Below are 26,762 nucleotides of genomic sequence, written 5' to 3' on the forward strand. Positions count from 1 at the left end.
TTCTTTAAATCCCAGGGATCTTTTCAGGATTCATGCAGAGACATCTCCTTCAGAGGCAGAGGAGGGAGTTCATATGGAAGATGCCATCTTCGTGGCAGAGGAGGCCCACAAAAATTGGTGTTTCCAGGATTCCTTTCTGGATCGACCCTTTTGGGGCTTCCTGACTGCTGGCCTCTGGAGGCAGTTGGGGGACGCTTGTCCTTTCACCCAGATGCCTGGGCTGCTATAAAAAAAAAAAAAAAAAAAAAGATTCTTGGGTGCTAAAAATAACATCCAGAGATTACTTTGTACCATTTTCCCAAACACCCACTTCCAAAATTAGAAAGCCTGCCGATTTTACACCCAGTCAGAGTCTAGCTACAGCTCAAGAAATTCAGAAGCCTGCTGGACAAAATTGTCATCCAGAAGGTCCCACCAGAGTAGAGAGGATTTGGAACTTCCTCAGTGCTCTTTTTTGTGCTAAAAAAGACAGGGGACCTGCGACCAATTTGGGATCTTAAGCAATCTGAACCAATATGTGAGGACATCGAAGTTCGGAACGGTAAATGTTCAGTCCATTCTACTTCTTTTTTTACACTAAGATGATTGGATGTGCTCAGTCGATCTTCAGGATGTATTCTGTCACATCAAAATAAGATGCTTTTGAAGATGGTTCAGAGTCCTGGCCTTAGGACTCACCACAGCCCCAGGGTGTATACCAAGTGTATGGCAATAGTGGCAGCTCACCTGAGACTGCAAGGATTCCAAGTGTTTCCATACTTGGATGACTGGCTCCTCACTGCCCCAAACAAGCATTTCCTAGAACATTCCAGGGACTATTTGCTCCAAATTTGACAATCAGTAGCCATTACAGTCAACATTTCCAAATCCAAACTGCTACTGATACAGAGCCTAGAGTTCATTGGTACTTATCTAAACACACCTCATCGTATACGCACAGTCAAATCCCAGGTTCATCAAATTCTTTCTCATCCTGCTTACTCTGCAAGATTCGTCCTTCAGGCCCTGGGTTCCATGGCAGTGTCTATAGCATTAGACCCATTAGTGCATTACTTTATGCATGTTCTTAAATGGGCTCTAGCTGTTCAGTGGTCTATATTTCGAAAGCCCCTATCCTTCCCAGTCAAATTGACTCCAGTATGCAGAAACGATATTCGCTGGTAGATCTAGTCAGACGGCATTTACATAGGTTGCCCCTTCGTTCTGTTTCCCCCAGTAGCCACAGGGACTACAGATGCCTACCAACTGGAGTTGGGGGGAGCATTTCTTGGGGAAGGATGGTCCAAGGAATGTGGTCCCCCCAAAAGACTAATTCTCATATCAGTGTCTTGGAGATGAGAGCAGTCCTACTAATGTTGCAGGCATTTCAAGATGTTCTCCCTTTAGGGACCATTAGGATTCAAACCTACCATATGCCTGTGTGTCTGGTACATCAATAAACAAGGAAGATCTACATCTTACCCCTTCTGTCAAGAAGCTATGAGAGGATGATAGTGGGTGATCTTCTCCAACCACTTTCTAGTATCAATGCACATTCCAGGGACATGCAGCATGCTAACAGACAAACTCAGCCGGTCCATTCTGATGCGTCACGAGTGGTCTGTCATTCAGTGGCGGAGAAAATTTTCCGTCTTTGAGGCCAACCTTGCTGCAATCTTTTCACTTCTCCTCACAAACACAAATGCAGTAGGTACTTTGCCCTGATCCCCTTTCAGGGGTAGTCATCGAGTGATGCTCTAGTCCATGTTTGGGCATCCAGTCTCCTTAACACCTGTCCTTCAGTACCTCTGATTCCAAAATTCTTACAGAAAGCCAGTCAGTTGAAGAGTTTAGTTATCCTCATTGCTGCCTTTTGGCCTCACCAGATTTGGTTCCCTCCTTTGGTCTCATCTTTATCCTCCATGGATACTGGACCCCATTCCAGACCTTTTGTCACATCCCTCAGGGATTAAACGTCCCAATATCCCAACCCTCAAACTAACCACATGGTTTCTCCAGTTCCATTAATAGCTAGACGGTCCAGGCTTTCTTCTCCGGTCCGTGATATAGTTTTGTCATCACACACAGTTTCTACTAAGAGGATTTACAAGAGTAAATGGAAAAGATTCTCACTTTGAGTCCTGAAAATGATATTCATCCTTTTACTGCCCCTGTTTCTTCTGTGCTGGAGTTTTGAGCATTTGTTTTTAACTCATTCACTCCAGTGGAGCTCTGGAACTTTGCACTGTAACTTCCAGTGGGTGGAGCCTAAGCCTTTTGACAGAATCAAATTTTGTCCTCCCATTTTGAAACAAATGTTCATATCTCTGAAACCATAGGAGTTATGAAAGAAGTATAAATGGCAAACTCTTCAGCACAAACTATTTTTATAGTGGCAGTGTTCTTTAGGTTCTAGGTCTTAATCCGAATTTTATAAATCACAGTAAACACAGTAACTATTGTTTGTAATATTTTGTAAACAACCTAGAATATCTCAGCAACCTCTCAAGTTACACACACACATTGTCAGCAACATTTCATTCATCTAGCTGAAAGCTTTCATATGAGTATAAATAATTCTGTGTTATTTGGTTGAGGTATTTAGAAAAATGTGAATATTATATCTATATAAATTAGTATCATAAAAGCAAGAGTTAATATCTCTTTACCTGCACTCGACAGAGGTCAAATATGAATGCAGTTGAGATTGCTTTTGTGTAAGTTTTAAGATGAAAATTTTAAAAAACGTGTACATAGCATGGTTTTGGAATTATTGATACAAATATGAACAAGCAATATTTGACGCATAGAGGTGTCAGTAGGAGGTAACTGCATACGCACCTGGAGGCATCACTCTGATGTAATGAGTTAAAGAAGGTGCTAGTTTTTCCACAAAGTACAGCTGACAGTCGTATCAAATTTTCACTCAGGAGATGATGCTTCTTGCTTGGCTGCTTCCAAATTGTGTAAGGCCTTTTTAAAGGGCAACTTCTTGCTCAGACCCCCAGTGAACGATCGGTCATCTCCATGGGATTTAACAGTAGTACTTCAAGGCTTAACTCAACAACCCTTTAAGCCTTTAGCAAAAACTGACTTAAAATTCCTATCGTGGTAAACAGCCTTTTTAGTTGCTATTACATCTACTAAAAGGATTTCTGAACTCCAGCCTGTTTCATTAAAAACCCCTTGCATAGTTTTTCATAAAGATAGGGTTACCTTATGAACCAGTCCTTCTTTCCTTCCAAAAGTGACCTCTGAATCAAAAATAAATCAAATCATTTACTTACCAGTCTTCTTTCCAAAAATTTTGCACAATAGAGAATGCATGCTACATCTTTTAGATGTGCATAGCCAACTATGTTTCTATTTACACATAACAAAATATTTCAGAAAAACAGACCAAGTGTTTCTCTTTTTAACCTAGTCAACTGGGTTCTCCAATTTCTAAAGTTAAATTGGCCAAATGGATAACTAATTGCGTTTCCTGGATGTATTCCCAACAAGGTCTCTTCCTATCAAAACTAAAGTCTTTTCAGCTAGATCCATGGCCACCTCATCTGCCTTCTGGTCTAGAACTTCCATTGATGATATTTGTGCAGCAGCAGCCTGGTCTAATACTCATATCTTTATTCTTTACAAATTAGACATAAGTTACAGAAGCAGAGCTGCTTTTGGTAAAGCAGTTCTTCGGAATGTCCTTCCATGAGAGCGACCCAAAGTTTATGTAGTTTGGGACTCTGTCCCATACGTTGAGTAAAAATGAAAAGGACAATATCAGATATTAGCTATGTACACACCATAACTGTGCATTTGTGTTGCCCATTTTCATTCTTCCTTAACTCCCCTCCCTCCCCCTCCTGTCAGCTTCTGGAGTGACGTGATGGACCTTTTGGAACCTGTAGTTCTAGGTTTGAGCCCTGTTTTAATTTCTGTTCTCTACTATTATATATTAAGACCTTTAAGGCAGCAAACTCGATCCAAGGTATTGAGGATGGACTACGGCATTATGGGTAAAGTTAGCAACTCAAGACTCTGATCTGAAGTCTTTAGAATTCGGCCGAGTTGGATCCGTAACCCTTGTATTGAAGAAGAATAAAAACTGACAACACAGATGCATAGCTATTGTGAGCTCATAACTTTAATTTAAAAACTCTCCATGTTACAATACTACTACTACTACTGATTTCCTGTAAAGCCACATCCCACTACTTGTCTCACTTTTTACTCCCCAAACATTTCACCCAACATGCTTATCTCTTGATTATTGAACTATATACCCCCTATTTTTGCCACACCTGGTAACCCTTGTTTTTCTCTGTACTTTTAATACAGCCTCCCTTGATATATCTTATAGTACTTAGATATTTTCCTTCATCTTTGTGATATTCACCAAAACGTGCATATGCCATAAACAGAGGTACCGTTATTCCTTACACTGTCTCCCAGATTGCATCACTTGCTTTCCTACCACTCTCAACTATCACAGCATTCAGTACTAATGTAAATAATACTCTACTTACAGGACATCCCTTTCTGCTCTTTCATTTTGTTCCTACATATCTATTTACTGTCACTCTGTTCCATGTATGTTCATGTACTGTTTTGAAAACTTGTATTCATTTGTCACTCAAGTGAAATGGCTCCTGAGAGCACTCCTAGCAGTGTGTCAAGAAAGAAGTATCCCAAATGACTGGAAAATAAGCATTTTAGTGCCAGTGTACCAGAACAAAGGGGACACTCAGAACTGGGCAGTATAGCAGTATCAAAGTCCTGTCATATTGCATGAAAATTCTGGGGAGGGGAGTACAAAACAGACCAGTTGGTTTAATGGATGAGGTAATTTTTTAATATAGATGACTTTTTAGAATTCTGACTGCTACACAGGTCAGGGACACTGGCAAGTCTATGCAATGAAGCTGTGGGATATCAACACAATCAACTACAGGCTCAACAGTGGTTATCACCAAATGTTACGTACATGGAAACACCAAAAGAGGAGAGGGGAGAAGCAGAAAAAATATGAGAAGGGCAGAAATTGCATCTGAATGTTTTGAGATAATTCTTAGTTGTAGTAATTTTAACATTTTTAATAAGTCTCTTAGCAGTGACTGCAGAAATGTTTGCCCTTTAGAAAAAGGATTCATCTTTATTCCAATGAAAACGTTTGATTTAGTTGACTCCCTACTTGAGTTCAAACTGTTTGTTAGACATTTCAGTTTAGTCTTTCTGTTTAAAGATAAAACACCACTAAAAACAACAATCCAGAACAATATAAAAAAGAAAAGTACATTTATTTTTTTTGCTAACTCAGTTTTATAAGTCTTTGAGAAAGCCTGCAAAAAGCATCTTTCTAGCTACTGTGACACTGTCAGTCCAACTATCTGGAATTTTGTAAATAATTCTATGTCATTTATGAATATTGATATGATTTATACAGAACTGTATGTTATGTAGTGAGCTTCAAGAATGTAACCACAGCATACCCTTTGGAACATAGAAGATTAACCTACAAAACTTCAAGAAAATAAGTTGAAATTAAGTGCTTTACGATGTGCTATAAAAGTTAGTTTCAATGCAGCAAGAAAACAGGATGTCTAGAGCTAGAAGCTTTTTCTGTTGTCTTGAAACAGAAATAATTACTAAGTTTCAAATGTAAAATCGTTTTATTGTTTTATGACTTCCAAGTTCTGCAAACTTCTGAGAGATGTGTACTTCTCGCACAGAGATGTTGCTGTTAGTATCTGTTAGCCTGGGAACTGAAGGCAGGTGACAGAGTGATGTCATTCAAGCTGACCCAGCAGTGATGTTTCATAGTAATTTAAGAAATCTCTGAGAGAGACTGGGTGCATTTTGTATTTTGTCTTTGACCTGGAAACCTCCATCATCAGCACTTCTGCCTGGGTGCTGTCTGTAAGTAAGACTTGGGGCATAGTATCTCTCTAAGACATAGATAGGAATATAGTAAAGATTAGTTTAGATGTTTTCTTATTTATTTGAGACTGTCCTGCAATGTTTTTAAAATATTTCCTGTGATTCTGAACTCTGTAGTTACTGTGTTGATTGAGTATTGTCTTGTTCTTTTATTATTTATTATTAAATATATTCAAACCTATCTTTGTGGCTGATATTTGTGAGACATATTTAAGCTCTTAACGTACTTGCATATGTATTTGGTGACACTGTACAAGCCACTCCTAAATAGCCTTGCCCTTGGTCACACTTACCATTTGGATAATAGTAACATTACACAGTAGGATTGGTCACCCTTTGGGAAGGGCCTTAAAGTAGCTGATATGAGGTTCTGATGGCAGTGATAACTACCTTATGGTGTGGGCAGAAGGGGGCATAGCTAGTAAACCTGTGCCGGCCTTTTCCAGATGTGTGTTTGTGTATAAATCAAATCTCAAAGTGTGTGTTTGTCAGCTACTTGGGCAGGGACACAAAGCACTGGTTGGACAGAGAGGGTTCTGGAGGTCTTGGCTCGACCGCTCAGCTGAGATCTTAACCCTATAGCTGTGCCAGTGGGGAGTCTTATTGGGGATCTGGAGAAAGAGGGTAAAATCAGCCCCCAGACTGACTTCGATCTTTGTGTGCTCTTAGGGGAAATTGTGCTTTACTGTGTGTGTACTTGTCGTCCTCCCATTGTGCACTTCCCTCACTGTTGCCAGTGCAGGGGCATCACAGCTACCATTCATTGAGACATAAATGCAGATATTTTAATCTCATTGAAGAAGTGCGGATACTATTAAATTCTTTAATGAATGACAAGTCAGTATCAGTCTTGAAGCCCGTTAAAGGGGGTGGCATTGGTTTTGTAAGTGACATGTTCACAATACTGCAGGAAACAATATATATTTGGAGAATTCAAAGAATTAGGTAAAGGTAGCATACAGAGGAAGTGACATTTATTTGGAAAACTGTTTATCTCGAGGCTTTATTTCTGCATCATTAGACAGTTTATTTTCCGATGTATTCCCTACCATACCCACCATTTTTGGGATTCCCAAAGTTCACAACACTTTATACCTTTTAGACCAATAGTGGCAGCCCAGGGTCCAAAACAAACTTGTTTGAAGTTTTTGTAGACAGAATGCTAAAACATTTGTTTTTGCAATTTTCACACATATTAGAGGACCCATATAATTTTTAAGAAGGCTGAAACCTGATCTTTGGGACAAGAATGTAAAGTTTCTGATGACTAATGTTTTTTTACCTGTTATACCCTGTGAATTTTTTAGTGAAGCTGTCATTAGATGTGATTTTCTTTTAGCAAAGGAAATTAGCTTCATCACTGAATTTCTGGACATAATCTTGCCCAATATCTTTACAGACTTTGAAGGGGAAGTTATGTAAACAGGTTAGGGGAGTTGCAATGGGCACAACATGCTCTCAAACCTTTGCAACCCTCATTACTCTTAACATTAGAAGCAAAATATTTGTTCTCAAAATTTTTTTTGGTTACTGTAAAATCTACTTCCATATTTTAGGGATGATATTTTTAAATTATGGGATGGTCCAGAAGATGAAATAATCACATTATGCCTAGACTGCGTGAGAGTATGACTGACTCGTTTTAAGGTTTACTCACCAGCATGGGGTACAACAAATTAATTATTTGGACACAACGATTATAAATGTGAATGTTAGCTTTGCCTTGATTATACACAGAAAGCCAACTTTTTAAAACACATATTCATACTACAGCAGTCTTCACTTACATTCACAAGAAAAGTGTGATTCAGGGACAGTTTGAGAGATTAGCCAGAATGGTTTCGGATAAAAAAATTGAAATGAAAATCAAACTGGAACAAATATTCTTAAATAGAGGCACTCTACACATTCTAATCAGAGAGGTTAGTGAAGCAGTCTGTAAAGAGTGGGGCATGAGATACAAACCACTTTTAGGGATAGAGTTGCAGGACAATTATTTAACAGCTGACTCTAGTGGAAATGAGATACAGAAATAGACAACACATTCACAGGGTGTTTTGCAAAATAATTCCAGTTCACAAATGATCAAAACCATAGTAGAAAGGAACTGAAATGTTTTTAAAGTAAGTGATGACATTCATAAAATTCTGGGAGAAGAACCCCATTTTCTATACAAGAAGACTAGTAATATTAAAAAACCTGTTGGCAAGGACAACTAACAGGGTTAGACCCAGTTCACTGAAGAAGAGTACATAGAAATGTAGCACTTTGTAATCAGTGCCAGTTTATCTTAGAAGATGATACTCTCAGACTGAACAATGGTATTAATTTTAAATTACTTTTGCAATCTGGAAATTATAGCACTAAGGGAACTGTGTGTGTGTGATATATATCAAAATGCTTGTCCTGTCTGCCCTTTATGTAAGGAAGATTGCGCAACCATTGAGGAAGTGAATTTATGAACATACGTATCATGCACATAGGGCAAACACAAATAGTGCATGCTTTAGGCATTGACAAAATTGAGTTAAAAAAAAAAAGAATTATAGCAATGCTTGAAAGAATTATTGTCAACCTGAGGGGAGGCTCATTGGAAACTATGACTTAATATAAAAAACTGTTTTGGCAGCTTAAGTTAAACAGCATCCCACCCCCTTTAAATGATCATATATCTATGTTCTCAGCTTTAAATCTTCGTGCAGCAAAATTATGAGAGGTGTTCCTTTGTAATTATTTGGCATCTATTTAGGAATTACATTAATTAAGGTCAACAAAACCTTCCTATGTAAATATTCTCCCTGTCCCTTAAGTATCAAGGTCTTGACATCACATTAAGGAATTTAGTAAGTGTAGAATATTATTGAACCTCATTAAAAGGTTTTGCATACATTTTTATTTTTATTTTGAAATAAATGTTGGATAATTTAGGTTTAATGCAAATGTTTTAGCATGATAATTGCATCAGAAATTATATTTTGAATTCTGTTAAAGTATCATGTTGATGGTTTTATTAAAGTGTTTGGATTATATTTTTCAGTTATGTTTTTAAATATGTGCCATGTTACTGATTTTTGGGGGTTACATAATCACATGTTTTGTAGGATGGCTCTAGTTCTGAAGAAGTCCTTGTACTTTAGAAGACAAAAGCAGTTTGCTTATTTTTTTTTATATATCCGGCATGTGATTTTTGCTATTCTGATATGAGTTTATATTGAAGTACTTTGGAAGGTTAATATGATGTCAGTCTATTGCTTCCTGTGGTATACAATCAAGCCATCAAGTTCACTATATTTTCAGAGTTCTTTGTGGTTTTGTTAATAGCACCAATGCCTTTTTTTTTTTTTATAATGGTTAAGGTCTTAGCCTCCCATGCACAAAGTACAAGGTTCAATCCCGACCTTTGGCCAGTGCCTTCAGAGTTTGCATGTTCTCCCTGTGTCTCTGTGGGGTTCCTCCCACCTTGCCAAAACGTGCTGAGTATTTCCACCTCAAACTCGCCCAAGAATGGAGTTGAGGGCAGTAGCACAAATTCTAGATAGTGCCTGTAATGGGGACAGGTTGTATAGACCAACCACTTTGGGTATCAACTGTGGTATGCAGCATCCTCAAGACAGGAAACACCAAGTAGACTGTGTGCTGTGTCAAGGCTAGCCACTCGATGGTGCAAAAATTGGTTCTAGGTAATTTGTTCATGTTGACTAAAGTTGCCAAAAATGAGTATGGGTATTGGCCAGTGATAAGTGGGTTTAGATGCTGGCCTACTTTGACCTATGCCAGATACCCATGCTAATGGTGGGAGGGGCTATGTGTTCCTGTTGCCCAGTGTGTGCCCCTCATAAAGAACAGCAGCCCTGGGTTAATAAGCTACAGGTTAACCAGTCTCCATTTGCCCAGCTTGGGTTGTGTGGAATAGCTGTGGATGTAAAACCACTCAGCTTGGCAAACATGAACTAAGAAAAGCTACACTAAATGTAAGTTCATTGACAGGAAGCAGCTTGGAAGTAGATGACATGATGATAAGGAGAAGGATGGACATGATCTGTGTCCAAGAGACAAGCTTACTCCAAACAACATGTATGAAGAGTATAAAGCAGATATGTGGTTGAGCCAGGTATGAAAATAAGGTACGTAAGGGCGTTTATATAACGTTATCGAAAGATGAAAATAGCGAACGCTATTTCATCCTCCCCAAAACATCTAAACATGAAAATATCGAACATTCAGAACAGCAAATTCTTTTCCCATGGAATAAATTTGCTGCTCCGAAACACGCACCCACACACAACACAAGCACATCAAACAAACGGCAACCACACACATACACTTAAATTCCTACATCTAACGCTACACCAAACTAAACATACACTACTATCTACCCACTTACCTTAACCCAAACCCTAAGGTCTATCACTATCGCACACTCACCTAACTCGCTCCTTAACCCTAACTCACTTAAACCGCTCCTAACCCTAAAGTGTGTCACTATCGCACACACGCCTAACCTGCACCCTAACCCTAACTCACTTAACCCTCCCCTAATCCTAACGTACAAACAATCGCACACTTACCTGAACCCAACCCATAACTTTCCACCACAGCGCTAAGAATGAATAGTGAAGCCACAGAAACGGCTAACCGAATTCTTTCCTGAGGAAAGAATTCGCTGTTCTGCAGCTTCGCTATTCTTAGCATTCACTGAATAGTGTTCGATACCAGAACATTCGAAGTTTTAATACTTCGATGTTCTGATATAGACCCACTTAAGGAAAGCTGGTGGTGGAGTGGAGGAGTTCAGAAAGTCATCGAAAGAAAGGATTGCAGGGAAAAGTGGGAGACAGGAAAAACATAACAGGCTAAGAAGGAATACTGTTTGGCTAACAAAGAGACTAAGAGAGGAGTTGCAATAGCAGAGAAAAAGACATCAGAGGCACTCTGACAGCTTCTGAAAGCGGCTTGGTAAATGGCACAAAAAAAACTATCAGGTTGCAAGGCAAAGACAGAAAGATAAAGAAGATAGTCACTCTTCATAAGGTATTCCAGCAAGAACCTGTTCACCAGTCCATATGCCATCAAAGGCAGATGGAAAGAGTAATTCCAGCAGCTTTTGAATGAAGAAAACCCCAGAAGCTATCCTACCTCAAATACAGCCTATAATAAAGACGAGGAGGAGCCCACCATAGAAGAGGTAAGAACAGCACTAAGGAAAATGAAGACTGGGAAAGCAGCAGGATCAGATGAGTTTACAACAGATGTGATTAAGATGTTGGGTGAGAGAGGAGAAATGGCTCCCAAGTATACTCATAGCAATATGGAGAGAGAGAGGGGCATATCCCAGATGATTGGAGAATTAATCAAGTCAAGTCAAAGTAAACTTTATAGTCATTCAGACCCGCACACAGTGCAAGTTAAACGAAATTATGTTGCTTTGGTTTGAAGTGCATATATCACATACAACTATAGAGAATAACAAGAACATATAACAGTACAGTAACATATACATATACTAAACTAGACTGACCAGTACTGAGATACTTCTAGAACACTGGTAAGCAGCCTTCATCAAATATTGCACATGTGGAAAAGCAATTAATTGCACAGAGTATACAAAATATACTGAATAACAGAAGTACATTGTACGGAATGTTCAATTGCTACTGATTGCACTTTTAAAGCAGCTTGATGTAGGTATTGCACAGGAAGATAGCTGTACTACTGATTGTTCCAGTCACCAGCGATTGATATGTTGTAGAGTTCAACAGTCTGATAGCATGTGGGAAAAAGGTCCTACTAAACCTAAGAGGACTTACAACTCATACTACAGTATGTCTTCCTGAAGATAAGCAGGAGAACCATCTATGTGCAGGGTGTGCATAGTCTCTGATTATTTTTCTGGCTCTGCCTATACACTGTGCTTTGTGTAGGCTTGCAGAGCTGGAAGTTGGGATCCACTGATCTTCTCCGCTACCTTCACCACCTTCTGTAGGGCTATTCAGTCTGAGGCTTTGCGGTTCCTGAACCAGACTGTGAGATTACTAGTCAAGGTGCTTTCATTAGTACTCCTGTAGAAGATTTTGAGGACAGAGGAAGGGAGACTAGCTTTTCTCAGCTTCCGCAAGAAGTGCAGGCATTTATGTGCTTTCTTTACAATGTGGTTAGTATTTATTGACAATGCCAAGTCCTCAGAAATATTCGTACCCAGAAATTTGGTGATACTCACTCTCTCCACTGTTTCCCCTTTCATTATGAGTCCTGATTCTTTCTGAAGTTTATTACTAACTCCTTGACTAGTAATCTCACAATCTGGTTTGGGAACCAATGTTATTTGCTTTGTATGTAGAATTACTTGCTTTCAGGAGCTCATATTACCCTGCTTGTCAGCCATGATTTCTGGTTTGCCTGTGTGGTGTTGCTTTTAGTGACTGTGACATCATCCATGCATTTTGTGATGTAGGCCATCACTGACTCCATGCACTTCTCAAGGTCTATTTGGTGGTTTACTGTAGCCACCTCCTGGAACACATCCCAGCTCATGCTTCTGAAGCAACTCAGTAGTGCTGAGACTGCACCCTCTGGCCAAACCTTTACTAGATTATGAGGAAGCTGGAGGTGGTGGAGATGAAGTGCCTGAGATGGGGTGGCAAGATGCACACAGTAGGAACAAACAAAGAAATGAGGACATCAGAGCAGAAGCCCAAGTAACTGCAGTCGGCAGAGAAAGTCAGAGAGGAGATTAAGGTGGGTCAGACATGTGCAGGATAGCAGAAAATCTGATGAAGAAGATTTGGCATATTCAAGAAGAAGGCAAGAGGAAATGAGGGCATCCAGCAAACAGATAGATGGATTGTGTGAGAGAAGATCGGCAACAGTCAGACATGACTTTCAAAGAAGGTAGAAGAGTGGCATTAAATTGTGAGGTATGGGGACAGTTGATGCAACATCTTGGCCCCATATAGAAACATAGGAAAATCTGGTTGATGTTGATGATGTTGACTTAACACCTTCCACATTTCTGCATGCTTTACACTGTCAAATACCTTCTATACATCACACACCACTACCTTCCCTTTGTCTTCTCCTCTCACTAAGGAGTCTGCCACTTCTTTTATTATCAACAGCATAACTTTTGTTTGCTTTTTCGTAGTCCCATATTTTCCATTATATACTATTTGTCCCATGACATTTGATAACTTTACTTGTATAATTTTCATAAGAATTTTGTCATCTGTATTTTTAGTTATAGGTTTCCAGTTCTTAAGATATTCTCTTTGTCTCCCTTCCTCTTAAAAAATAAATGTTATAACACCCTCACATACATCTTCACTTTTCACCCCCCCTTAGCCATTCATTTAATACATTCACAAACAAAACTGTTCATTTTTCCCAAATTTCTCATTAAAATCATACCTGAGCCATCTGGGTCTGAAGTGCTACTTTCTTTAAATAAATTTAATATCTTGTCTAATTCTTCTATCTCTTTCTCCTGTTATTTATTTTCCAAACCTGTTATTTTTGCTACCTGACACCTCTTCCTGTTTCTTCCCTTTTCTCCTTCATACACTTTTTTCACATAACTTTCTAGTACTTCTAAAATACTTTCCTAACTCTCCACTATTTCTCTCTTCATTTCTCATAATTTCCATCCATCTACCCTTCCTTCCTCCTAGTTTTACCCTTTTGCCTAACAAATGTGTTCTTTCTTTTTTTCATTTAGCCACCCACCTCTGTTTTATATACAGCCATTTATCTTTTCCTTATTTCTCTCATATATTTTTCTTTTTCTGTACCCTTTTTACTCACCTTCCAAAAGTATCTAATACTTTAATTACTTGCCTATACTGTTTTTATTCTTAATTTTTTTACTTCCCTTTCTGCAGTTAAACAAACATTCCATTATTTCCTGCTTAAATATCATCCACCATTCTGTCCATTTTCTGCAAAACAGCGTCATACTCTCATGATCCTCTCACAACCTAATTATTTTTTCTTTTGTTGTATCTCTATATGCGTGAGGATGTGAGGTTTTGCCAGCTATGCCAGGAGAAGTAGGGTAGTGGATGTGTAACATATGCTAGCATAGCTAGCCGGAGTTTTGTAATGAATTATATGTCATTTGTGTTTCAAAATGATTTGTACAGGTGCTTGTGTTGAAAATGTATTTGTAAAGTTGCTTGTGTTAAAAATGTACCAACAGTGGGCCCTGCTGGGCAGAAAAGAAATACACCTGTATATTAGACTGTATTGTAACTGTTGATATGAATATATTGTAACAGAGGATACTGGAAGAAAAGAAGTTAATCTCAGTCCAGCTAACATTGAAAGATAAACTGAAATTAAAATACCTGGTTTAGGCCATAGAGATTGTATCTTACAGTTTTGATTGCAGTCAGAGACAAAATGTCTGTGAGAACCAGGACAAGGAATCCTACTGTATTGTGTTTAGGGGTGACCTAATTGCTGCCCTAGAAGCGTGGACTTTTTTAAATGGTTTTATCACTTCCAGATGCTGTAACACATCTTGGCAAAGCTCTGTTTGTGTGTATTATGACACATGTTATAGATTCTGGTTCAGTTTCTAATAAAGTAGGTAGTGTGGGAACCAGAAGTCAGATGAATAGATATGTGTGATGCCATTCTGTAAGCCAGCACTGAAATTATGCTTTAATTACTAGATAAGACAGAAGTCTCAAGGCAGTCTGTTTGTGAAACCTGAAAAAAAGACCACTCACCTACATCATCTTGCCTTGCTTTAGTAAGTAACAAGGGAATAGTAATTTTTAGATCAGTTAGGAAAATATAGTGAGATTAGTTAAGTACCGTTTTCTGTAGCTGTGTGAATCTATTCATCTGTGTTATTTTTAATATTTCATGTGACTGAAACTCTGGTGTTTATTGTAAATAGATATTTGTCTTTTATTATTAAATATATTTAAACTTTTCATTGTGGTTGGTCTTTTATGCAATATTTTAACCTTTGAGAGTACTTGTATTAATTTAGTGACACTGTGACCACTGCTAAAAGCCTTGCTGCATTGGTCAAACACTACTCTTGGTATTAGAATTAATTTTACTCAATATAATTGGGTTCCCTTGTAAGAACCTTAGAACAGCTGGCTTTGGAGTGTTCTGGTTGCAATATTTTCCTTATAGCCTGGGCAGAGGGGGCATAGCTGGTAAATCTGGGCCAGCCTTTCCCAGGAGTGTGTGTGTGTGTGTGTGTGTGTGTGTGTGTGTGTGTGTGTGTGTGTGTGTGTGTGTGTGTGTGTGTGTGTGTGTGAAAATCAAATCTCAGAGTGTGTGTCAGCTACTTGGAGCAGGGACACAGAGCATTGGTTTCACATAGAGGGTGATGGTGGACTTGGCTTGGAACACTCTGCTGAGGACTGAACTCTACAGCTGTGTCAGTGGAGAGTCTTATTTGGGACCTAGAGAGAGAGAGAGAGTGAGAGAGGGAAACCCTGCCACAGGACTGTGTGTGTTCTCTGTGTGCTCTTAAGGGAAATTGTCCTTGATGAAAAGAGATGCATCTGAAAATGGTGTATATCTATCTTTGTTACAAGTGAATGTCCTTCACCAGTGTCAGTGGTGAGGATTGAGGCTCCTTGATTATTGGCCAGAGGAGGGATGTCACAGTATGGGGTCCATATCATTTCATTGAAGCTTACTTCATTGACACATATTCACTGAAAGCTCACTTCACTGAAAACCCAATTCACTGAAAGCTCACTTCACTGAAAACCCTTTTCACTGAAACTCATTTAGTTGAAAGGTATATATGGCCTATTCCCCACTGTTGTGTGATCCTGGAGTTAGTATATAAAGTAAGGGATGTGTGGGGGGCACATGTGTGTTGAAGTTTATAAATTGCAAATGCTAGATGATAAGAAGTGCAAATGTAAAAGAAGCACTTTTAATTTAACTAAGGATGAGCGGAATGCTTTAAGAAAGTTGCAAGAGAACACAGATATAATTATACGTTCAACCAACAAAGGTGGGCTAAATAGTAATCTTGGATGCAGATGGATACAAATATAAGATGCTTGATATGTTAGAGACTGATGGCTTTTATAGGAAAATAAGTGTTTTAGATATTACAAATATGACTGAACACGTTAAACAGCATTTGTCAACTTATGAGAAATGAATATATAACTAAGGAATTGTTTGATTATTTTGTTATACAGCATCCTGTAATTACTGTTATACAGGGATTACCGAAGTTACATAAAGATAAAATCAATCCACCTTTGAGGCCAATAGTGTCAGGGAGGAGATGGTGTACAGAAACGATCTCCATATATAGAGAGAAACATCTAAGGCCAATGTTGAATAATATTTATTAGGTTCTGAGAGATACAGAGCATTTTTTAAGGATTTATTTGTCTATATGAATAATAGAAATAAGGATGAGACATTTGTATTAGTGACAATGGATGTGGTGTCCCTTTTCATTGTGATACCTAATGAGTCGAGTCTAAAAAGCTTAGAGTGTTCATCAGGGAGTACTCTAGTACCAAAGAAAGACATGAACATTTGTTAGTAGAGCTAACTAAGTTGGTTCTATACAAAAACGTCTTTATTTTTGATAAAGATGTGTTTTGGCAATGCAATGGCTTAGCTATCGGCACTTCATGTGCCAATAGCTATGCCAGTGCAGTAATGGTTATATGGGAAACAGAATTTTTGTTACAGGGACCATTTAAAGAAAAAATATTGTTTATGATAAGGTTTGTAGATGATCCTTTTATGCTATGGGGGCACCTATAAGGAGTTACGGAGATTTGAGGGGTACATCAACAGTAGTACTTCTTATTTGAAGTTTACAACAGTACACTCAGAAAATAATATTAACTTCTTAGATGTATCAATAGTAGTTGAGAATAATGGAGAAATATATACCAAACAGTATAAAAAAGTTTGTCATGTTAAGTTTATAGAGCATCTAGGCTAGATATGCGTGATGATGATTTTCATAAACGAACTGAAGTAGTTAGAAGTGATTTGAAGGCCAGAGGGTACACTGAATCATTCTTGGATAATAATATTCAGCAGGTTGTAAAATTAAGACAGTCTAATGCTAAACCTTACAGTCTAATGCTAAACCTTACTTTTCTGAGAACAGGAAAGAATGTCTGAACAATAAGGAAAGTGTCACTAAACTGAGAGTATCTTTAGAATATTCCAGAAATGTAAGCATGTATATGGATATTGTAAGGAAATACTGGGGAATTCTAACCAGTGATAAACAGGTTAAGGAGATGATAGATGTGGAACCAAATTTTTTATTTAAGAATAATTTGTCCCTGAAGAGGAGACTGTTATTCTAAACACAGTGTTGGAACCCCAATAATAGTTGGTACTAGGCCGTGTGGACGTTGTTCATTCTGCAGATTTATAGATACATGTGCACAGTTCACCCACCCTTACTGTCATAGAATATATAATTTCTGTCTCTATGCTACCTGTGAAACTAAACATGTGGTTTATCTAGCACATTGTTTAAAATGTAAAAAATGTTATGTGGGGAAAACTAATAGGTGCTTAAAAGATAGAATCAGGGAGCAACTTTACCACATTAATAAGAAGGACAATTTAAGTGCTTTAGCTAAACATGTGAATGAAACTGATTCTGGGCACACATTTAAGTTTCTAATTATAAGCAGGGCATCTGAGAATATTAGAGGTGGTGACATACGAAATGTCAGAGAAAACTTAGAACGCAGAATGGATAGTAAGGTTGAGAACCAATGCTGATTTTAGAATGAATGAATGAATATGTTCCCCTCAAGCCTTTATTAAAGAAAAGACCCTTCACTAGGTGAAAAATATGTGCAATAGGTATATATAGTAAATAATTATACATATTTTGTAGAGTATGTATTGTAATGTTTTATATCTTTTTACGTATTTTTTAAAACTTAAGTACTGTATTTAAATATTTAGTCAAATATTGGCAGGTAGATGTATATTATCCTTGTCTTGAATATTTTAACATGAGTGCAGCTTTAAGGTGATGTCACTACTTAATTACTTCAGGTGTTTCTGTATATGTATTTAAACCGCTCCTGTTTGAACAGTTGTTAGCATCTGAAGAAGGTGATTTGTACCTACGAAAGTGCTTGTGCTTCCTTTTTGTGGATTAAAACTGTGTTTTTAAACTGGAAACTACAGCCTCTTCATTGGGTCCTTTTGTTTTTTATCTTATTTTTGGATTCTGCTTTGGTCTTGGACCTGACTGCTCACAGAGTGCGGTGATAGTTTTGTTTTTGTTATTTATATATATATATATATATATATATATGTATATATATATATATATATATATATATATATATATGTATATATATGTGTATATATATATATATATATATATATATATATGTGTACACACACGTGTTTGGAACAAAACTATTCTTAAATTTTTTTGTTTTACATCTTGAAAACCTATGCCTCTTTCTCAATATAAGTAGCTGAAATTCACAGCATAATGGGTGTGACACATCTTTAACAATGGAATTAGTTTTTCTTTCTAGCTGTTTTAAATATGGACCATTTTATAACCTGATTCAGCAAATTCCTAGTTTTTGTTGATAAATTTCCATACCAAGCTATTAGAGAAAAAGACAGAATTGATTTAATGAAATCACAGTAAAACAAAACCATAATACTTTTGTCTATATGCAACTGTGACAGTTTTTGCAAATAAAACCGTCGTTGATGTCCTTTCCTACATACCATTATGCAATTTTCATCAAAATTCAACTTTGAATCAATAATCGTTTCTAAATACTAATAAAACTGCTCTGCTTGGTTCTTATAGTTATCATGCACTATTTTATATGCCATAGTAATTATTTCTTTTTTAACAGCAGCTTCTGCTCCAGATTCAACTAAAAATGTTGCCAGAGCATGTCTTTCACTTAAGATTCCCTTATCCCTTTCTGTTTGCCCATACTCTATCAGTCCCTAATAGGAAGGCAGTTTCTAGCCTGCCGTTCAAATGTCTTCCTGGCCCCTTCTCCTTCTTTTACTTTTCCCTAGTTATTTGCTCCCCAAACCTTGTTTCTTTTGCCAGTTTTCTGCAGTAAATTATTCCATCCCCGTTTTGTCTGTTCTCTGTATCCCTAACCGTAGTCATCCTTATTGGCAAAATCTCTTTTCTCCCATCTCAGGTTGGCTTAGTTCTTAGAATTCTTTCTGCTTCTTTATGAATGTAATATTATGTATGGCTGTTGTTGTTCTCCTTAGGGATCTGCAACCTGAACCCCACAGTCTCCTAATTTCTTAAATTATCCCCATTTTATCATCGTCCCGTTCCACTTTGAATTATAGCTTCCTGCTTGTGTTATGTATATGAGCCTTAACTGTATACCTCTAAAAATCCCTTCAAATCAAATAATCCTAAACCACCTTGTTCTGTTGAAAGGATCTTCTTATCCCACTTGATTCTTGCCCTCTTCCTCTCCCAGATAAATTCCTTCAACTCTGTATTATTATCCACAACTTTTCCTCTGGTTGATAAAAAATATGCCTAACCCGTATATAATATTAAAAAGACTGAAAACATTTTCACTGCTTTTATCTTGCTGTCCATATCCATAAACAAGAACATCTGGTTTCTCTGTTTTGCATTATCTTTTTTGTTTTGTCCCTTCTCACATATCCTTAGCTGCCATAACAGAATCCTTTTTAACTCATACTCCTAAATATTCCATTTTATCGTGTCCCCATAAATATGGTTATCACTGAACCAATTCACTTTTGGAGACCTAGTTACAGCAGTAGCCTTTGTTTTATCTTTATTAATTTTATATCCCCCCAAAGAGTTAAACTGTCTCAAAATGTTCTAAGACACTGAGATTTCATTTTCTGGTTTTATCAGGTACAAAATAATATTGTCTGTAAATAAAGCCAACTTTTCTTGATTACCATACCAATTATATCCTTGAATTTTTAATCCTTTTTTTTGCTTTATAGTTAGAGCAATTGACAAAGGGGAAATTGGGCACCCAAACCTAGTTCCTCTGTTCAGGCACAACTAGTCAGAGAGAAACACTCCCACTTCATTTTTTGCCTCTGATCCCTCGTATATCCTAATTAACTTTATTGTATCCAGGAATGCAAATACTTCCATTGCTTTGCTCATAAAATCCCAGATTAATCTGTCATGCTTACTCTGCATCAAGACATTTTGATTCCCTATGGATCATCATTGTTCTGTTAATTTTGTCCAGTGTTTGCCTCCCCTCCACAAAACTGCATTGATCTGTTTATATCAACTTTGGTAACTCCTTTGCCATCTTTAGGTATTACAGGCACCATAACTTTCTTGCAGGATGTTGGTGCTTCCCCCTACTCTTTGCCTTCATTGATGCAATTTTCCTGTTCTCCAATTCAATCCCATACCAGTAAATGATAAGAAAAGCCCACGCCCCATTTTCCTTTTTTAGTCTCTTGTAACCCATCTGGTAATAATACTAATCAATCAAGTTATGTTCTAGTAGTTCCCCTTCTGTTATTAAACTGCCTGTCTTTGCTTAACCCTGTCTTTCCCCAATGTCATCTTGCACATTCTTATATTCAGTGGTATTTCTGCCATCTCTTTTCCTTATATTTCATTTAAAAGCTCTTGATATTAATATAGCCATACTTACTGTCACATATTTTTTTAATTCTTCTAAAGGCGCTCTGCCCTTTTTTCCATAATCGCATAAGTCAATCTCACATCCTGCAGACACATATCTGTATTTACTTCCTTACTCCAGTTACACACTGATATTCTTCTAACTTTATTTCTTATACTGTGTATATCCACTGACACAGTGGATAAATTAGCTTTTCCCTTTCCTTGCATGTTTTATCCCTTGTAATTTCAGCTTTCTTTTTCCAACTCCATTTCCTATCAAATTCACTCCTTCATCCTCCATACTATCCCATCTTTACCTACATTATTTTGTAACACTATTGTGTGTAGGAATGTCATGTACATATTCCCCATTTCACTCTACTTCACTTATTACACCCCTTTCTCCTTGCTCAGCCCTTTTTCATCTCCTTTCCTTATCATGTAACATTTCTTGCCTCCCTCATCACCCAGTTGCATCCCCCTTCCCTGTTTTCACTCTGAACCATAATGTTTATTACTGGAATCCAGGGACACTTCACTAGTTGGTCATACATGGTTTTGATGGCATATAGACATGCACAGCTTCCTTCTTCACCTCCTTGTGGTGGCTTGCCAGCGCCGCCACCATTGTTTACACTGGCTGTATTGTCGAGGATGGGGTGTTTGTACATACTGGGTGTGGCCATGTAAGGGGTGGGGTCCATCACAATGTACTCATCTGTGTTTGGAAGTGTACAACTCTGTCACATGGGTAGACTGTATCCACATTATGGTCTTGCAGTCACATACCATTCTTGCGAGGGAAGACCCAAAGTCCTACTGCATCAAGCTAGTGAAGTGATTGAAGGTCACAGTCGCATAGTGGCTACCCTATCCCATCCCAAGAAACTAATGTATTTCATACAGAATACACATTATCTCAAGACCCCTTGTCTCTCCATACTGTCATAGCCCCCCCCAACCAGTTTCTACAGACAGACATGTTATCATGTCTCTTGATACCTGTATACATGATAAAGACTATGACTCACTACAGACTCCTTTCTGTGGACCTTGTGTGGGGATATCTGAAGCACAGTGCAACTGGACCATGCAGTGAACAACACAGTCTGATAATAAAACCATATGTATCATAGAGGATTATGATTGAGTGTCCGATCATAACCAGATTGTGTTCAAGACTCTGATGCTAAGAAATTCACCTCAAAAGTAATTGGGTCTTGTGCCAGAAAAGTGCTTAACATGCATTATCTTTTTCCCAGTTTTGATGCATAATCTGCTGCATGCACTACATATTTCTTCTAAGTGATGGTGCACTTCTACTGTCATGATCCACATGTCTGGACTAGATGACTGCTTTTCTTATGCTGGATTGCATTTTGCCAGTCAGTGTAATAGATGTTTGTACAATTTCTGGTTGCTGCTGCTCTACCTCACTCTGTTTGGGAGAGTGTGGTGATGATGCTTCTCCACTGGTTTTGTGTGTGTGTGTGTGTGTGTGTGTGTGTGTGTGTGTGTGTGTGTGTGTGTGTGTGTGTGTGTGTGTGTGTGTGTGTGTGTGTGTGTGTGTGTGTGTGTGTGTGTGTGTGTGGTCTGATTGTTCCAATACCTTGGGCCTGCCCAGCCTGTGTCCACATCAGAGTATTATTTAGCATGCAACATGCTTAGAAAATTCAGCAGGCTGTAGTAAGCTCATACTCGTATGCCTCTAAGACATGTCAGAGTGGAAGAGGGCTTTGAGCAGGCTGAAAGCATACTGTACAGCATTGTAGGTTTGTGCATGTGTGGAGTTTATTTTGGAGTTCAACTACACTTTTTGGGTTCCAAATAGCTGTCATAAGCTAGGACTACATTGAGATCCAGCATCACCTACAACAGATTAACCACATGTGGGGTGGACAGTACATTCGGACACAATATAAATATACCTGTATACATTAATAGGTTTAGGTTTATAGATGTTTACTAGGCTAATGACCACAAGGGCCATTTTAAGCCTTGCCATGCATCCCAAATATCTGATAAGTTTTGGTATAATTGGTAAGTGTAAGCAGGGGCTTGAAAGATGAAATATTTACAAGCAGGGTCTTGGGAGATGAACCATTTACAGGTTGCCCGTGTCCGTTAGACACACAGGTGACAAACCAGGGATGAATTTCCTGTTCTCCATCCAGTTGTCCAAGTTACACTTGAATTGGGTTAGGGAGGAACTCTGCTTCACATGGATGGGGAGCCTGTTCCAGAGACAAGGATGGTAGCTGGGATACATACCTGTCTCTCTGGCAAGTCCCATTTATATCACAGGCAAGGTTTAAGTCTTTAGAACGTGTGGATATGCAGGAGGTCCATCAGAGTGGGGTCTGGCAATGCTGTGTATGCAAGGCATAGAACTTCCCTCAATAGCCTGTAGGAGACAGAATACAGGGATCAGGCCTTGAGGCAGTCTGCATAGGACATTTTACTTAAGCCCTGCATTCTTTTAGTGAAGAGCCTCTGTGGATGTTCCAGTTATTGGATATATCTGGTTAGATACATACCAAAGGGGCATTGTACTCCATGATAGGTCTAATGAATGCCAGATACAGTGGAACAATGAATTACTAGAACCTAGATACCATACCTTTGTTTATAAGTTGCACAACATAGAATGATTTCCTCACTACTGTAGACATGTGATGGTCAAAGCCTAGATTACTGTCTGTGTGTGTCCCTAAGCCCCTGACTACTGGGTCAACTCTAAGGGGTGTGTTGTCAGTGTGATAGTTAGCAGGGGTGCATGACTTCCTGAAGGATACTCTTATGCATTTCTTGGCATTTAGTGTAATTTTGGCCTCAGTGGCTATGCATACTGACCAGATAACCATCTGGAATGTCACTATGCAGGAGTCAGTGATATAGCTGAGAAGTGTACGGGATATGCACATCGTGCAAACTAACTACTAGGGTACTAAGTGAATACGTTAGTTATGACTTAATTTCTGAAATCTCTCCCTCTTCAATCAAGAAATTTTCTTTATATTGTACACAAGACTCTATTTTTACTATTGCACTTTCAATTTGCATGAACATTATCCTAAAAATATTCTCTAGGAAAATGCTTTTTCTGACTTTTGCATTGTAAGTTACTGTTTAAGAACAACATTTATGCCTCTTTTTATGTTATTTTGCTTTTATATAATTATTGTTGATTTCAGTGTTGCTGTTATTCATTATATTCTTTTTGCAGTCACCTACGCTGAACCCAAAAATGGTCCTCGAGATTAGTATTCTACCCTGTTTAGCAAATTCTAAATAAGTAAATGATCTCAAGCACATTGCACACTACCTGGCAGTTCAAAGAATTGTAACTCTTCCTTTTCACAAACTTCTGTGATTGTGGACCCGGTGGGGCCTTTTTTGTTGCAGCTGTGCAATCTGTGGAACCCAGAACCTTAGGGATGCAGGCTGTTGTTGAAGGCAAGCATGGGGCTCACCTCTCCTGTAGCATGCAAGGAATCCATCTATGTACCTCCATATGTAGAAGCAATATGTCAAGGTACTTGTTGAGGATTATAGGGATGTAAGCCTATGAACTACCTAGCATATTCTCACTTGGTCACGGAAAGGTGTCTATAACCGTAGTAGAAATAATTTTGTCTCCCACAGTATGGGAAGGCCAAGCATTCCTACAGACTGTGTGTGTATGTAGCACATGACAGTTAAAGACCATATGATGTCTGGATCTACTGTAAAATTATATTTTATCTTCCACTTGGTGAAATCATGGTAAGTCAAATGTTAATGGGAATGTTTCCACTGAAAGTGGTACTGGGAACCACCTTGTGTGTTTCAGCAGCAGCTGGTGGCACTAAGAACTCTAGTACACTGCTGTAAAACAAGTGCTACTACCCCATGCATTCTTGTTATCTACAAGCAATTTTGAAATTTTAGCATGCTTTCATTTTTTATCAAAAGGCACACAATGGTGCACAATTTTTAGGACCGTATTTCCCTGCCTGGTTTAATTTCTATGTCATTAGTTCAACATTTGCATTTACCTTCTATTTTGCATTTGAGTTCATTGCACTGTAATTCCACAGGGTCCTGTGAATGACCACTTGTCTGCTGCTTATTATGCTTTGCCGATTCCTGGATAAGTGCATACAGCATACTTCAAGTTCTCTATGAATCCTAGCCACAGTCACCTTGTGACAAAATGGACATATTTCAAAATGGTTTGATAATATGGCTAGAGATGAGAAAGGCCCACTTTACTAGATTACCAGTCATTTCTAAAATGTCCTGCCAAGGCTGTTTGTAAAGCTCCTAAATGATCATTCAGCTGCCTGATTACTGAACATATAGTGGTTATCTTGTCTTGATACAAGCCAAGTTTTAATGCAGCAATACTCAGGACATTTTCTCGATAATACACTCACACATTTATTCATTTATATTGCTTGGAATTCTCCCCATTCATTTTGTGACTTCCTGCAACCTTGATCTTTATGTTGAACAGACCTGCAGTTATATGAGCACACTCCATAACAGTAGATGTTCGACTAACAGGATAAGCTGCTGCCATTCATAGTTTTGACATCACTGAGTGTATTATTTCAAACCTAATGCACCCTTTTCTTTGAATATGTTCTTTGCAAATAAAGCTTTACCTTCCTTATATTATTGTTAATGGTTAGACAAAGTAAAACATTACTCTGTTTTCTTCCTTTTTAAACTGTTGATTGTTTTTCAGAACTTTATGATGCTTATGATTTACTTTCTGAATTTGTAGGTATATTATTGATTTTTTTTGCCTTTAAGTAAGGGTAATGCAGTGCAGCACACTGTCTTTTGTAATTAGGCTTTCCCCAGTGGCCACAGCTGAAGACCTCAAAGACTGTACACTAAAGGATATTCCACTACTAAAAATATTGAACTATGCATCAGGTTATTTGTATGCAGCTGCAGTAACTTCTGTAGCAGTGAATCTGTTATTTGTACACATGCTGTTATGGCAAGTGAAGTTCTAGTACAGACCAAGAAAATGCTGACTATTAGCCAGCCCCAGAGAATGTTGAGAAGCAAAATGATGAAGTTGAATTGCTGCTTGTGTACAGAAGGCAAGAGTGGACATATCGCTAATAACATTTGACATATGTTTCCATGGTTTTCACATCTGGTGTTCTCAGTCTTCTAAGATAGAATGTCAGGAAAACACCTTATAGCACCTGTATATTCCATGAATCTTGGAGTTTCAGCTGAAATGCTGGAATGTCTGAATAAAACCTGGCATGTTCCCCTACATGGGGATTGCTTTTGGGTCACATAAAAAAAATTAAAAAAACACTTGTGCCTAGTAGAATTGCCCAATTAATAAAATGAATGAAAAGTAGATTTACTGGCTTGTATTCATTTTTGCAGCTTCCCACTGAGAAAAAGAAAATATCCTGCACAATGCTACCCCGCCTTCTTAAAACAATTGTTCTTAATCAAGGATTCCATGTTTTATTTTATTATTAGAATGCTTATTATTGTTATCAGATTGATTTTATTGAAATGTGCTTTGTGGCTTACTCTCTGTGGTTCTGTCACACTCCTCGATGCGCTGAGCTTTCCAGGATGCTGAAGTACTGTCTGTTGCATAAGGATTGGTTCCCGTTGGCTGTAGGTATTGCCTGCATTGCTGTCTTCTCACATTTTTAGTTTTTAAGTAAAAATATAAGTAAAAAAAGTTTTTTTTAATAAAGATTGCTTTTTATTCAGTCACTCTAAAAAGTAAAAAATAAGGAAGAAAAGTGAAAACTTTGTGAAAGAAACAGACATGTTGATTTCAGAAATGCATTCAAGGTTGTTTTTGTTGATTCCTGCTACTTCTCCTGGTACCTCATTACCAGAATCAGCAAAACCAACTTCAAATGTTTTTCTGAAATCAGCTTATTTGTGTTTCTTTTGTAAAGGTTTCACTCTTCTTCCTTATTTTTGTAGCGACTGAATAAAAAATATTCATTATTATTTTTTACTTATATTTTTTACTCATTCTTATGCATGAGAATAGAAGAATGAAAATATTTTGCATAGTGTCTTGTCTTTTGATGTTTTTAATTATATTCCCAATTTCTTTTTTGTTTTGGAATGTATCCATTCATGTTTTTCTTCAGTTTTGTTAGATTAATTTATTAAAAATGCAGCAGCTTATGCATCACTCATGTTAATATTAATTGACTTTTAAGATAGATTTGTTTATTGAAAT

The 26,762-nt window shown here is 37.9% G+C and overlaps 1 protein-coding gene across 1 annotated transcript in view; it reads left to right on the top strand.

Annotated features, from left to right (window-relative positions):
- LRRC9 (leucine rich repeat containing 9) overlaps positions 1–26,762 on the top strand; it is a 3,097,114-nt gene that overhangs the window by 374,636 nt on the left and 2,695,716 nt on the right. The window lies entirely within an intron of this gene.

The sequence above is a fragment of the Protopterus annectens genome, chromosome 6.part0 (genome assembly GCF_019279795.1).
Source record: "Protopterus annectens isolate FY-2018-M chromosome 6.part0, PAN1.0, whole genome shotgun sequence".
Taxonomy (NCBI): domain Eukaryota; kingdom Metazoa; phylum Chordata; order Ceratodontiformes; family Protopteridae; genus Protopterus; species Protopterus annectens.